This window comes from Humulus lupulus, chromosome 3 (genome assembly GCF_963169125.1).
Source record: "Humulus lupulus chromosome 3, drHumLupu1.1, whole genome shotgun sequence".
Classification (NCBI taxonomy): Eukaryota; Viridiplantae; Streptophyta; class Magnoliopsida; order Rosales; family Cannabaceae; genus Humulus; species Humulus lupulus.
The window spans coordinates 75,185,935-75,202,005 of NC_084795.1; positions in this window are offsets into that span (position 1 = coordinate 75,185,935).

Here is a 16,071-nt window from a genome sequence, read left to right on the forward strand (position 1 = left end):
ACCCCTCATTATATTTTATCCTTAAAACACTTAGATCCTTGTAAATGATATTTCTATAAACTAATATTAATTACTAAAATGAGATCTCTATCATCTAGCACCTTGAACCACACTAAGAGGAACCATCATTTCACTTCTTCATCAGAAGTTATAGATGTTCAAATCTATGATTAACACTCCCACTCAATTATACTATCGAGTTCCCAAGATGTAAGATTGGGTAGTCCATAGGGTCAGCTGGTAACGAACAAGTCAAAGAACTCAAATAATAAAATCAGTTAGAATACTAACCACTCATAATTAAGATTGAATTGGCCTATGGTCAACTATATGATATGACTAGAATAGATAATAACGGTATGTTTACTTATCCTATCAACTGTCAATATTGGTCCAGTCCGATGTAACAAATACATCCGATCTTATCTACTTTGCTAATGTTCTCGAAAGAACATAACACTGCAATGTATAAGTAGATCATATCGTAGTGTAGTATCCCAGAATATTTACTTAGCTAGCTAGTTAGTAATAGTAGTTACTGGTAGTTTGTAGTATGATAGATTTCGTGGATTTTGGTTCAAGTCGGGACTTAGTTGGAAACTCATAGCAACAGTTATGGATTTTATAAGTTTAACATATAGTTTAAGAATATTAATTATAACATAAGGTTTGATTAATATTGCTGGTCTTATATATATATTTATTATAACCTAAGGATTAGATAGAACCATTAAGAGCATGACACTTGTCATAATCATGTTTATTAAGGATTTAAGTATTTTGATGAATAGTTTAATTAAAAGAAAGATCTAGAAGCTCTATAACCTTCTAGAAAATGTTAGGATCATATTATGACTCAGTCAAAGCTGTTTACTCAATTCAAAATATGCTGAAAAAGTGCAATTACGTGTTTGATATATCAACGTATGCCGATATATCGCAGCTATACGGGCTGATATATCGCCTACGGGAGATACGAAAAACACGTCGACTTTGCACGAACATACGCATGGGGCTTGGGATTAGGGTGGAGCCGATATATCGCCCAGGGTAGGCGATATATCGCCCCAGGTGATGTATTTTTTACTGTTGATAATTTTTTAATTTAAAAATATCCTTAACCACTTGGACTTGCCTTTGAACGATTTTGACAGAGTTCTGGGCGTCTGTTGAACGAAAATTCAAATCTTTTTCATTTTATATTCATTTATTTATTTAAATTAAAAGGGGTTAGTTTCACTCCTTGAACTCTATAAATAGGACCTAGTACTCAGTCATTTTCTTAATTCTTCCAGCAGTCTTCAGAGCCTCCAAGTTGCTAGTGTTACTATAGAGAGAAACACTTGGGTTTTGGGTTAAAAGCTTTATCATTCTAAGATTTTCTAAACACTTGGGAAGTGAGATATAGCGAGATTTCGGTATTGAGGTTTAGATCAATCCATAAGATCATTCAAGGTATTCTTTTCCCTAAGTTCAGTGCTTTATGATTCTATAGTTTTCTGTAGTTTTCTTTTATTCAGATCCTAACTCTTGTTTATGATTCTTGATTAGGTATTTAAGTTTCTTGAAACTTAAGGTTCTTCTTGGTAAGTTTCTTCTTGATGGTTTAGTTTTCTTTCCTTCTTTATTCATTAGAGATACTCACCATTCTTACTGTTGGTTTTTAGGAGTGTTATAATCCCGTTCTTGTTCCCAAATATCCCGGCTTTTGGTAAGGAGCATAGGATAGATTTTATGTGCTTATATGTTTATGTTATAATATGTTTATATTATTATATGTTTTATGTTATGATATGTATATATATGTATAAATATGTCTTGTAGTCATTTGGGGCTTATAGTTGCTTAAATAGAAAAGCCCAATCATTTATGTCGCTTGGGGCTTATAGTTGCTTAGATATCAAACCCCAAGATTATTTAACATTTTCATGGTTTAGATTTATGATTTACCCTACCTCGACTAGTAGAGGACCTAGATGGATTATCATATACTACTATATGATCTAACCTACCTCAATTAGTAGACAGAGGACCTAGATGGTTTATCACATGCCATGTTAATGAGTTGATGGCCATTAATATTGTAGTGCTATATGCTATATGTTTTTATAGTCATATATTTTATAGTATATGTTTATGATTTATTCTTATGATTTATGATTTATGTGTTAGTAGATTTTTCTTGCTGGGTATTAGGCTCACTCCTTTATTTTTAGCTTGATGCAGGAAAATGAATATGGAAGGCGGAAGGATTCATGGCAGCTTGGCTTGTGTGTTAAGGATGAATGGATTCAATGGACCGCGTGTTGATCGAGGATGACGTTAATTTTTTTTGTCTTTTAAAATTGTGTTTTTGATGTAATTCGCAATTAGTATTTAAAATTATGTTTTATGTTTTATAAACAATGGGATACCATACCATATCTATCACATTTTATAATTTTATATTATCTTGTATTTGATACAATATTTTGGGTTTTTCAATAAAGATATGTTATTTCTTATGTTTGTATAAAAATAGTAGCTATGTCTAGTAGTTTTTATGGTCCAAGGTCTTAGAAATAGTTGGGTCATCGTTAGGAATTCCTAAAACTTTGAAAATGTTTATGATTTCCTATGCATTAGGTAAAGACATGAGTATCTAGAGTAATCATCAATGAAAGTGACGAAATACTCAAAACCACCCCTGGCTTGTACAATCAAAGGTCCACAAACATCCAAATGCACAAGTCCAAGTGGCTCTTTGGCCCTATCACCCTTCGTAGAGAATGGATGCTTGGTTAGTTTGCCTTCTAGACAAGATTCACATACAGGTAATTCACCTAAGGTGAGTTTCCTCAAAGGCCCGTCCTTTGTAAGTCTTTGAATCCTATCATAGCCAATGTGACCTAGTTTCAAGTGCCATAAATGCGACATATTATCGTTATCGGTCTTTTGACGTTTATTGGTCCTAGGTTTAGATACTTTGAATAAATCATTGTTAAGAGCGAGGGGTCCATTAGGTCGCAGAATATAAAGCTCGTTTTCCAAACATGCAATACACAACTGTGATCCATTGAAAAAAATAGATATATTAGAACATGTGAAAGTCATAACAAATTGTTCTAATTGCAACATGGAAACTGAAATTAATTTTCTACTAAAATCCAGAATAAAAATACATCATTTAAAATTAAGTATTTATTTTTGAATTTCAGACGAGTTATTCCTCTAGCTTGGACTGCAACAAACGCTCCATTCCCAACTCTAAGCTTTAAGCCGCCTTCTTCCCACAATTCAAGAAGCTGTAAAGAGTTGCAAACATGGTTGGTAGATCCAGAATCAATAATCCAAACAGATTTATCTTTCTCTAAAACACATGTTTCCAATATAAATGAACTATAATCATTACCTTTGTTTTTCACTGCTAGAAAATTAGGGCAATCTTGTTTTCAATGCCCATTCCCTTTGCAGTGAAAGCACTTATCTTTACCTTTCTTGTTTTTCTTGTTTATCCCCTTAGGCGTCTGTGCACTCGTCTTTGCAGGCTTGGGGTTATTGTTTTGTCCCCCTTTCCTCTTGTTTCCAGCTTTCGAAGACGAAGCTTGGTTAGCTTCAGCCTTAGCTAGATCAGCAGCAATAGCAGTAGTCTTATTTTATCCTCCCTTATTAGGTCCACCCATGATAGGCTCAAAAATCTAAAGTTCGTTCATGAGATGCGTTAGACCATAGTTGAGTTGATCACGAATGTGCGGACACGGTGCCATTCGAGCATTCACGGTGTCATCACGTATGTGCGGAGATGGTGCTATTAATGCATTTACGGTTCCATCACGAGCATTGACGGTGTCATCATGAACGTGCGGACACGGTACTCGTTCTGGGGATTCCTCAATCATGATGAACTCGGAGTTGTAACCGATCAACTCTATGTTGATATTCTTCTTCCAATTAAGGAAGTTTTCTCCAGTGAGTTTCTCTATCGAAAGTTGAGAAAGGATTGGAGTAGACATAGACACTACTTAATTTAAAGCTACAAATTATCAATAAAATAGAAATCATTCATATTTGCTCAATAAAACTCCTATTCACACAAATTTAAAGAAATAGCACAACAAATACCAAAAAAATATGTAAGATATGAGAAAAAAAACCAAAATAATCATATATCTATTTCTTTAGGTTTTTAACTAATCTATAATATCCTTATCCCAGTTGGCGAGAGTCAAAAAATCCCACTAGTTAAATAAAGTTGTAAATGTATTTAATAATGGACACCATTATTAACAACTACTATTCGATAAAAATAAGAAAACAAAATATCTTATTTTATGGACCCACGGTTTCGATAATCATAGATTTAGTCCTAGTAGTCACCGTAGGGGTGAGTCTAGTAGGATTTGACCTATAATTATCTATCTTTCAAAATCTAACCTTGTCAAAATAACTAAAGAACACCTTCCGTAGGGGGACGAATCAAAGCGTCTTGAGGCTCCATTAAATTATTGACTTTATTAAACCAACGGTGGAGATCGAATATAATTCTTAAAATAAGTTCATTATAAAATTAAAAATAGTATTCTTATTATTTTTCGAAAACTAATGGCTGGTTCTCCAAAAAAAATTGTAAGATTATAATTTTTAAAACCAAAGTCCTATAATTTCCTATTAAATCTAAAGTGTCACATTAAAAAAATTTAATTAATTTGTTGCTAATCAATATTTAGGTTTAACTAATATAATGAACTTATACAATTAAGTCAAACTCAGGAAATTGGGCCTTAACAATTGGGCTTGTATGGAGGAGGGTTGGGTCCAGTATGTTGTTCCCACTACTAAGGTCCTCAAACTTCCATACAATGTCCAAAAGACAGGAATTTAAACCTTTGTTTTATTAGATGTTATTAATTGATTAGGCCCACTATAGTCATGCAAAGCAAATGGACCTTCACAAGTGGAATCACCCACAAGAGAGGAATTTAAACTTTACATTTTCTAATGGGCCTAAATAAAACCTATCATTTTATGAATATTTTATTTGGAAAAAACTTCATATATCTAACAGACATATGGGCCACTATATGCATCTAAGTCCAATTGCAAAAATACCACATATAGTGCATACAAACATGTTATAATTGGATGGGCCTAATCATGTTACTATATGAGCAAGTCTATGAATTTATGCTAAAATACCACAATTTATTTCATTTGCAAAATACCACAATTAATTTCTAGAATTTATCAAAAAATTCAAATTATTTAAATTTTTACAAAAAATAAGTCAATTTAAATGAAATTTATCAACAATTAACCAAAGTTAATTTAAATCCCATTTAATAAAAAAATATATTTTATTAATTGGTTGAAAAAAATGATATTTTTCAAAATTTAACCAATTTTAAATTTTAAAATCAATATCTTAACTGTTTTTCGAAAATATCTTGTGTTGTTACAACTATAAGCAAATATTTTAACCAATTAAAAAATAAAAATAAAATATTAATAGTTATAACAACCCTAAAATATTTCAAAACATTCAAACAAATTAAAATATCCATGAAAATATATAACTAACAAATTTTTAAATTTCAAATAATTTAAATAATAAAAACTATAGAATAAAGAGATATTTATATTTTTAAATAAAGATTTAATAAAAATATCCAGTATTTAAGTTCTTAGTCTATTTTTAAATTTGAATTTGAATCTTTGTAAAAATATCTAATTATTTAAATCTCAACAAAAAATATCTAATTTTAAAAACTAATTTTAAATGATAAAACAAATATGATATTTTTGGCTTTGATTATAAATAATTAATTTTCACATTTTAATTTCTTTAATTAAAAAAAATTAATTTTTTTGATGAATAGCACCCATGACAAGTACTGTTCACCGTGTGCTTGGCTGTAGGTGTGTGCGCGCTATGGGACTGGCTGCCGACGGTGTGTGCGCGCAGCTGGGGTGATGCACACTGGTGCGCATGCGGAACGGCAGGTGCGCGCGAGTGTGCGCACACGCAATGGCGACCAGGCCAAAAAATTTCGAAAAAAATTTTTGTGCAATTTTTCAAACCAAAATCATTTTCTTATTAATTTTTAACATTTTTTACACAAAATAAATCATATAAAAAATATAATGGCATAGATACACAACAAAATAACCTAAAAATTACTAATAATCACATAAAATAAACATACTTCATAAAAACATGAAAATTCATCCAATTATTCAACACATCAAATAATTAAATTTTTAACATGTTCATGCATGAAAATAAAAATTATCAAAAGCTCTGAGGCCAGGTGTTAAGAAAAACTTATACAAGCACTTTATTTATTTTCATGTAGATCTAATATTAAACAGATTAATGTAAGATAACCTAGAACATGCTTCTAAAATTTCATTCAAAGAGAAATAATGATATGAATACTTACATTATACGCAGCAGAATGAATGAGTCATTCCTTCAGTTTCTCTAACCACTGTTTCCTTTCTATCGCAGAGTATTACCAAGAAATTGAACCAATCTTCAATCTTCTTCAAAGTCTTCCAAAGTATCCTTGGAATCACCTAGACTAGAGTGGGAAATTCTCAACACAAGAGATAGATACAGATAGAAGAAGAGAAAAGAACAATAAGGCTTAGAAAAGGACTTATATTTACAGAGAATCTAAAACCTATCAGAAAACCAGTGTTTCAGAAATCTGAACTTATGATTTCAACTCTCACTTGACATTCCTTTTATAGAATATTCTGGTCATTTATTTAATTAAAAAATTAATAAAATAATAGCCAATTAAAAGCCCTAGGTCAAAATTATCATGGGCTTTAGGCCAGTGAAATTTCCCATTTGATTATAATCCTGTTGGACTTAAAATCAAGGCATGTATTATTTTCTATTGATTTAATTAATTAAATAATTATTTAAATCCTTTATCATATTAATTATTTATAATTTGAACCTTGATTTAAACTTATTTATTAATTTAGATACCAATTTATCTTAAGTAATAAATCTGCCCTAATTTATCTTTTCTTCTCAAAATTACATAACTCTATAAAACTATCCAAAATTAACCTAGTCAACTTTGATAATTCTAATTGATAATTAAATCAATTAATTGGTACTATCTAGATGATTTAATCCAAGGTACAGTGGCAACCATGGGCCTATGAAATCAAGCTCCAATAAATTATCATAAATCTAACAAATAAATTTACTAACTTATTAATTCCTCGTGACTCCACTACAGACTTGGAATTGCACTCTTGAATTCATAGAATGTTCTATTAAAAATATAGATACGCTATTAATTATCCATTGTAATAACCATAATTGTCACTCAATCCTCTATAGATGGTCTACAATGAGATGGGACTAAAATACGGTTTTACCCATCATTGTATTTTATCCTTAAAACACTTAGTTCCTTGTAAATGATATTTCTATAAACTTATATTAATTACTGAAATGAGATCTCTATCATTTAGCACATTGAACCAAACTAAAAGGAAACCATCATTTCACTTCTTCATCAAAAGCTATAGATGTTCATATCTATGATTAACATTCCCACTCAATTATACTACCGAGTTCCCAAGATGTAAGTATGGGCTAGTCCGTAGGGTAAGCTGGCAATGAACAAGTCAAAGAACTCAAATAATACAATCAGTTAGAATACTAACCACTCAGAATTGAGATTGAATTAACCTATGGTCAACTATATGATATGACTAGAATAGATAATAACGGTATGTTTACTTATCCTATCAACTGTCAATATCGGTCTAGTCTGATGTAACAAATACATTTGATCTTATCTACTTTGCTAATGTTCTGTAAAGAACATAACATTGCAATGTGTAAATAGATCATATCGTAGATTGGCAAGTCAGTGTAAATCCTGTGCACTGACTAATCTTAGGACTAACTTATTTTGAACATATAATCATATTTATATTCCATTGTGATCACGTTACTATAAATACAATTAGCTATATGCTCAGGATTTAATAAAAGTCTATATTAAAGAAATAATCATGAAAATAAAACATGTGAGTAAAGTGATTGACCCAAGTCAAAAAATGATTTCTATTCTTTTATTGATAATAAATGAGATTACAAAGAAATTTAGTTTTAATTAGGGCATAAAACCCTAACACATCCTTGATGAATTTGGATAATCAAGTTGAGCTAGAGGCCAATGAGTTATGTAATAGACCCTACAATGATGTGCTTAGTGTTATCCCCAAAATTTGAAAATGATGACGTGGCAATAGAATGAAAAATGGCAAGGAATGGCTGGGTGATCTGGCTTAGGAGTGATCCGGTAGACCGGTGAAGATTTTTGACTGACCAGTCAAGTGTCATGACCGACCAGTCATGTGCTTGTCCGACCAGTCATATGCTTGTCCGACCAGTCATGTGCTTGTCCGACCAGTCATATGCTTGTCCGACCAGTCATGTGCTTGTCCAACCAGTCCGGTGCCTGTCCGACCAGTCAAGTGTTTGGCCGACCAGACATGTGTTGGCCGACCAGCCACTTGTCTTTGCCGACCAGTGAAGGTTTGGCCGACCAGTGAGGAATTTTGGCCCTTCAGTTTTCCTCCTGGGTGTGATGTGGACCGACTAAATAGAACAGTGCTACGCAAAAGATCCCAGTAGCGGCTTCAACTAGAATCGGTCATACCTGCGCAGGAATCTCTCATTTTATCGCGAAGAAGTAGTGTATTGTTGTATTTTGAATATTATTATTAATTAAATATAGTGAGAATAACAAAATATCCTGATTATGGGGGACTTCATTTGTACGATCCCGAGCCTATAAATATAAGGCTCATGGCATGATAAAGAGGATTCAATTCGATTCTAACATTCTGAGAGAATATTTGTATCTGGAGAGAAATATTGTATTCATTTCATCCGCACTAAAGAAACTTAGTTGACTCAGGTTGATCTGATCTTGAGTGTAGATCTATAATCATAACTCTAAGTGGACTAGGCTATTACCAACACATTGGGGCTGAACCACTATAAAAATTGTTTGTGTCGTATATTTTTCTTGAAGGTTTTTTGTCGTTTTGATGTCTACACGTCGTTGGCAAAAAACGCGGTAAACTCTTAGTGATATGGAAAATTCAAGGGGGAAAGAACAAAGTGGGGAGGTTATTTTGAGAAATTGTGAAGATTTGGCGATGCTTTGGGAAAATTTTGAAAGGCAAAGGAGCCCACTTCAATCCAAAGTAAAGAAGAAAGGAGAGAGAAAATGCATTTCAAAGATAATCAAGTCTTTGGTCTCCAATTTAAAGAGTTGATGGTCATAGAAGAGTATGCATAGGAAGATCCTTTTTGGCCACCACCACCTCCACCACCAATAGTATCGTATCTTGGTGTCCACCACACTCAATCATTAAACGCAAGTTGAGTTGAGCACATGAGCCCATCAATTCCACATCTCGCCAAGCTTGAGGGCATTCATAATGAAGACCCATGTGTGAGGGCATATGCCACTCTCTATGAGTGAAAGCTGCTATTTTATGAGCACTTTTCAACAAAGTCAAGCTGGTGACTTTAAATCAAGCGCTTATTGGGTGACAACCCAAGTTTCTAAACTTTTTTTTTTATTCTAAAAATTTAGTTAAGTTCATTATACTTCCTATAGTGATTTAAAAAAAAATTAAGAAAAAAATGCTTTTCCCTTGTTTTCTTAATCTTCTTTCACTTGGTCTTTGGTGTTGCATTTAATGGTGTAGGTGTTAGGTTATAAAAGATAATGATTTGGAGTGAAAAATTCAAGTTTTGGAATGTTTTGGAGGCGTGGTAGGTGAACCAAAAGGTGGGGAGCTAAGGAAAGGAAATCTGAAATTCTGGGTTGCCATGTTGTAGTAATGTTGCAACAATCTGGGCTAAGTGCTCAACATGTTCAGGGCATTTTGGTCATTTTGGGCAGAGAGAACTGTGATGTGTCACCCAGTAGGTGGCGACACATCGCTTGTAGTTTTTTTTTTTAAAATCTAAAATAAATAAAAGCCCAGCTTGACACCTCATTTTCTCTTCTTCCCCTCTCTCCCTTTGCCCTAGCTGCCTCCTCGCCCCCACCAGCACCGACCTAACCACCATCATCTTCATCACCTCCAGTCAGCCACCTCCATGCCCCACCGTCTTAGCAATTTATCCCAGCCAAGCCAAGCTTCCGCGACCTCACCTTGCCTGTACATGAACCCAACCACACCAGTTGCGTGCATCTCCCAACCCCACCGTGCGAGAACCCTGACCACACCACCACAACAATGAGATCCCTGAGCCTCTTTGTCGAGCCTCACCTCACACAACCCATAACCTGCACTTGTCCCCTGGCAAACACAAACCCAACACCCTAAATTAGCGAACTCCCAAGCTGAACCCAACTACTCTCCCTTTCCCAAGCCCATGACCCCTTCCTCACCATCATCTTTGACCTTATCATCATCCTCTCACTAGCCACAAACCCAAATTGCCAAGCCAAACTTTATCTATCCAGCCATTAGTGCTAATCTTTAGAGCATCCCATACATCTCAAGCATGCAATTTTAGATTTATTTTGTTGTTTCTATGAGATTACTCTTGCTTTTGTTTTTTTGTTCCTTTCAGGTTGCGACATGTTTACTTTGAAGAAGGTTCTTTGAAGGGTGAACAATTCAAAGGATCATTAAACAACGATTTTTTCTTTGCCTTTATCTCATGATTACCATGTCAAATTGTGCTGAGATTAGTTTGGATATCATGTGACTCTGCTTCGCCTGCTGTATTTGTTGTGCTTGATTGTGTGGGTGGACTTATTTGTTGAGAGCAATGAGGAGTTTGTCAATTTTAAAGTTTGGGATGTTGGTGTGTTTTGTTGTTGAAAATGGAATGGGAGCAATTAAACTGCTGCCCCTCTTCAATTTAGCAGTGTGGTTGTTCAATCATTTTGTTTGTTTTGGTTAATTTGAGTCATTTAATTTTTTGTTTGTGCTTTTGTGAGTTTGTGTTGAGGTGTAGGTCATGTAGTTTGTAATTATCTTTTTTTTGTTGTCTTTGAGAGGATTTTTCTTGCCTTAGTGGTGCTTAACTTGGGGCTCGATGATGACCAATTTAAAAAAAATCACAAAATTAAAAAAAAAAATACATTCACGTCACATATCAATCACCTCGCCTCTTGTTTTGTGTTATAGGCAAATAGTACTCAAGTGTTAATGGAGTTTGAAAAATCTTGATGATAGTGTGGATCCCAATTTTGTGTGCATAGCTTGACCAATAATTCTTGAACCCTAAAAATTAGCTAGGATTTTGGGAGAGCTGAAGTTTCTAGAATTGCTTAGTGGTTCTCTTGAGGCAAAATCCTAGACAACACTAAACCGATGATATTATTTAGGCCATCTTTGGACCGTTTGAGCCTTTTGTGCCAACCATAATATACATTTTATCCCTAGTCAACCCCATTGAGCTTAATTGAATCTCTTTCTTTCTTTACCACATGCTAGCCTCGCTATATACATATCCATTCACCATACCCTTTGAGCACCTTGGTTTTTCATGGATATATGTTGAGTGTTACATCATGAGGGAGGGTGAGAGGAGTGTGCCCTAATGAGTTGTATTTTGGTGAGTGCTACATAGTTTGCCTTTCTTGTTTTCCACATTGGGGACAATGTTGAACTTTAAGTCTGGGGAAGAGTGTGCCTTGTCTTATATCTCTTTCCATTTTTTTTATTTGCATTTATATAGTAAAAAAAACTAGTCTATGTGCAAAGAACAGAGTGCACTCCCATGAAATAAAAATTGAAAAAAAAAGTGTGCAAATAAAGTTTGAAATTAAGTTTGCAGGTGTAACATCTTATCTAAAATAAAGTAAATTAAAGTATATTATAGTATTGGTTTTAATAATGATTAATGGCAAGGGTGATATTCAAATTGTATAAGGTATTCTTTGGGGAGTGTTTGTGAGCTCTTACTTTGGTCATAGAAAGCTTAAAGTGTTTTGAGGTGATTTAAGCAAAAAATGACTTATTTTAACCACCATCACCTAAGCCTTGCATTACAAGCTAGATAAAGTCTTTTTGATCTTTGGTTTAGTGTTTGTATACATTAGTGGAAAGGGAATCATTAAGTCAACCTATGGAGATAATTATTAGGCTTTATGATAATGGTCTAGTTTGCTTTGGGGGAGAATTGAGAATGTTTGGGAAGAGGTATGCACATACTTTATCAAGAAAAGAGTGATTCAGTGTGTTTTGTAATGTCTTTATTTTTGTTTTGTCAAATATTAAATATAATACGATAATATAAAATATTAGTATAATGTTGGAAAAATATATCTTAAATTGTGGAATTTTATCTTGGCAGGTGGTTGATAAAGTTTTGAATAATTCAAAAGAAATTGAAGCATGAAAGGGATTCGGGATGAGGGAATGCTGCATCATTGCAGCAACATCGCGTTCTATCAGGGAGCTATTTGGAAGACCCACATGGGAAACTTAAATTTTGTCTTATCCAACTCAGTTTCTTGGACTCACTTTAAGTTGGGTTGAATATTAATTAGAAGGCTATTGGGCCATTAATTACCTTTGGGTCCATTAGCTTAAAAAGAGAAGGGAAAGAAAGAAAGTGAAAGGAGGCCCACATGGGGAATTTTTTGGAGAAAAGGAAATGACCTAACTTATCATCATGATCGATTGCCCATTTTTTGAGATACACGTATAGAAGCCATTAGAGAGGAAAAGTAGAGAATGAAGAAAAATAAAAAGAAGAAGAAAGAGAAGGATTCAAGAGAGGAGGACCTTTTTGGGAACATCTTTTTGGCTTGATTCTCTTACTCTTCTCCTTGAAATTTTATTTTATTTTTCTTGTATTTTCTAAACTATGATTTATTTTGTAATGGGTGTTTTTGAGATATTATTTATGAGCTAAACTTTTCATTGCTAGGATATTTAATGAATTCTGTTATGTAATTTTGATATTTGTTATTGATGCTAAATGCTAATTGAGTTTTATTCATTCAAGTATTTTTCAAGCTTAATGCTTGCTGTTGCTTGATCTCCTTTAGTGAGTAATTGAATTAATTGTGGTTGCTGAAAAAGAGTTATAAGTGATGGACATACAACTTGAATGGTGCAAGATTAAGTTCTTTGAATTTAATTTGTGTTAGTATAGACATATATTAATGCCTTGCATAATCTTTGTGGAATTGGTGCTTGATAAATATTCTTGAAGTTAGATTAGCATAGACAAATGTTAGTTTAATTAGAGAATTGATATCATAGTGACTTCAAGGGAATCCTATGAACTAAATTGGAATTCAAGATTAATTACTCCCACTTTGCCATAACATTACCGTAACGTCCAAAAAATACTAATAAGGTTTAGTGTCTTGATCAGCATGTCGGGAGAGCATAATTGGATATATGTGTGTGACTAATTGATTAAATGTGTGACTACGTGGCATGCATGATTTATATGATAATATGAATATAAATGCATGTTTATGAGTATTAAATATGCACAAGGGCCCGTTCTTGTTATTAAGGGCATATTTGTTCTTTTGGCCTGTTAAGGGAATAAATATGATTATATGTGTTAGATGATTGTAACCACATTATTATGTGGATATATTTGTAATATTCGGCTCAAGGCAATCCTAGTGAGCGGATTAGCGGAATAGTCACAACGTGGTCTAATACCTGGCTCGGGGTGAGCCTAGGGGTATTTTGGGAATTTAACGTATATTTGGGATATATTGATTAGTGGGTAAGTATTTGGTAATTATTTGGGCATATCGGGATTAATTGAGAATTTGTTGGATGACTAGAGGAATTAGCGAGAATTGAGGCAAATGACCGTTTTACCCTTATGGGCAATAAAGGGTTGAGTTATTACAAATGGGGAAATTTGGTCTTTGTGGTAAGGGATATAGTTAGGAAGGCTTCAGGAAATAACCAGAACACAATAGAACATCTTAAATTCTATTAGAACTTTAAGCTTGCATGGAAGAAGATTTTAAGTTTGGTTTTGAGTGTTTGGTGAGGGTATGTAATTATTTCTGAACTGCTATGATGTTTAGGCTATGTGAATAAGGATTCTAGGCTTAATTCTAAGTTTTATTCATGTTTGGAGTGTGAATTATTTACTTAGGCTCGAAGAAAATGCAGTAGAAAACTTGATTTCTGGGTTTCAGGGGCTCGCATCTCAGCCCTGTTCATCAGGTGCCGCGGCTCACTTGAATTTTGAGGCTTGGGAGGCTCAGTTTTTTCCCAAGTGTCGTGGTGCAGGGTATAGCGTGTCACAGCCATGTCCTATGACTTGAGCGCCCCACAGTCCTTAAGGGACCGAACCACGGCTCAAATGTGAAATATTTGTTGTTTGACGGTTTTCAGCTCGGGAACCCAAACGTTAGGGCTCGGGGAGGATTCGACTACCCGGTTTAGAAGAATTCAAGGACCTGGAGGCAAGATTAATATTTCAAAGTTCTTATTTGATTTAGGGCTTGATGGATGGTTATTGTGAATGCGTTGTGACTAGGTTATACCGCAAAAGCTCGGGATTAAGGATCGTGCTCGGGACCACTCTACATCCTTCGCTCGGGACTCAAGGTAAGAAACTACACTCGAGTTGTGATTGGGGCTGAGATCCCCTGCAAATGAATATATGTGAGATTATAAATGTATTCGTGATTGGAGATATTTGGATATGCATGTTTGTTCGTGCTACTTTATATTGTGTGTTTCGCAACCTGTTCATATGTTATGTTTGATGTGAAAGTCCGGCCTAAGGGAACTGGGGCTGATGTTAAGCATGCGAAACACAACTCGGACTAAGCGAGCTGGGATCAGCTAAATAACTAGAGGGCTCGACCTAAGGGAACTGGCACCTAACTTATTGTATGGAGATTGAATTATAAATTTGGATTAAACTATTTACTATTGTCTAGCTTATTGCTTGTATTTTGTTGTTGATTGAACTAGTTGATATATGTTTTTTATTAATATATTGTTGCTATCTATGCTTGTTGAGTTTAGTTTTCTTGTTGAGCCTTGGCTCACTGGTGCTACGTGGTGTAGGTAAAGGCAAGGGAATGCTGGACCAACCATGAGTTGGAGAGCTTTGGGGGCGGTGTGTACATCGGTAGCTGCTCGACCACCACGGCCGAGGGATTTACAAGGACTAGAGCCAAATTTGTATTTTCCATTTAGGCTGGCTTTAGTTGTAATTAACTTTTGAGGGTTGTAACTTCCTTGTGAACATTACTTTTGGGATCTCGTGTATCAAATTCTTATTTTAATGAAAGTCAACCATTTTATGATCAAAATCTTTTAACCCTAACCTGTCAGTTGACTTTAGAAACATGTTTATGTCCAAACGACTTGATTAAAAAGTCTTGAACTATTGAAAATACACCGTGTAATGGTCCTTGATATCCAGGGCATTACAACTTGGTATCAAAGCGGTCTAGGTTTAAGGGTTCCTGAAGACTGGCTGGACATGTACACTTGCCGCTAAAGACAAGCTCGACTCAGACTTTGGTAACCCTATATGTGATTTCATGTTTGAGTGCTTAAATGAAATATAAATGTTATCTGTATGTTTATTAGGGAGCATGAGATATACTGATAGGGCCTGACCCTTGACTGCTATGTGAATATGATATGGCGTGTAACACCCCAATTTGCTAATAAGGTTTAGGACCTTGATTAGCGTGCCTGGAGGGCAATAAGTGAATTAACATGTTAATATATGAATTTGAATGAATATGTGATTAGAATGCATGTTTAGGTGGTATAAATATGCATGTGGGCCCCGTTTGTATGTTAGGGGTAAATTAGTAATCTTAGCCCGTTGAGGGCATAAATGTAATAATTGTGTAATATGATTAGTACCACGTGTGAGTGGTGATATTACTGTGATGCATGTGCCGAGACGGTCCTAGGGGGCTAATTAGTTTAAAAGTCACAACGGGATTAAATACCCGGCTCGGGAGGAGCCTAGGGGTATTTTGGGAATCTTACACTTTGAGGTTGTAAGCTAATGGTTAATGGTGACTGAGTAACTTGAGTGACCATTAGTAACCATTA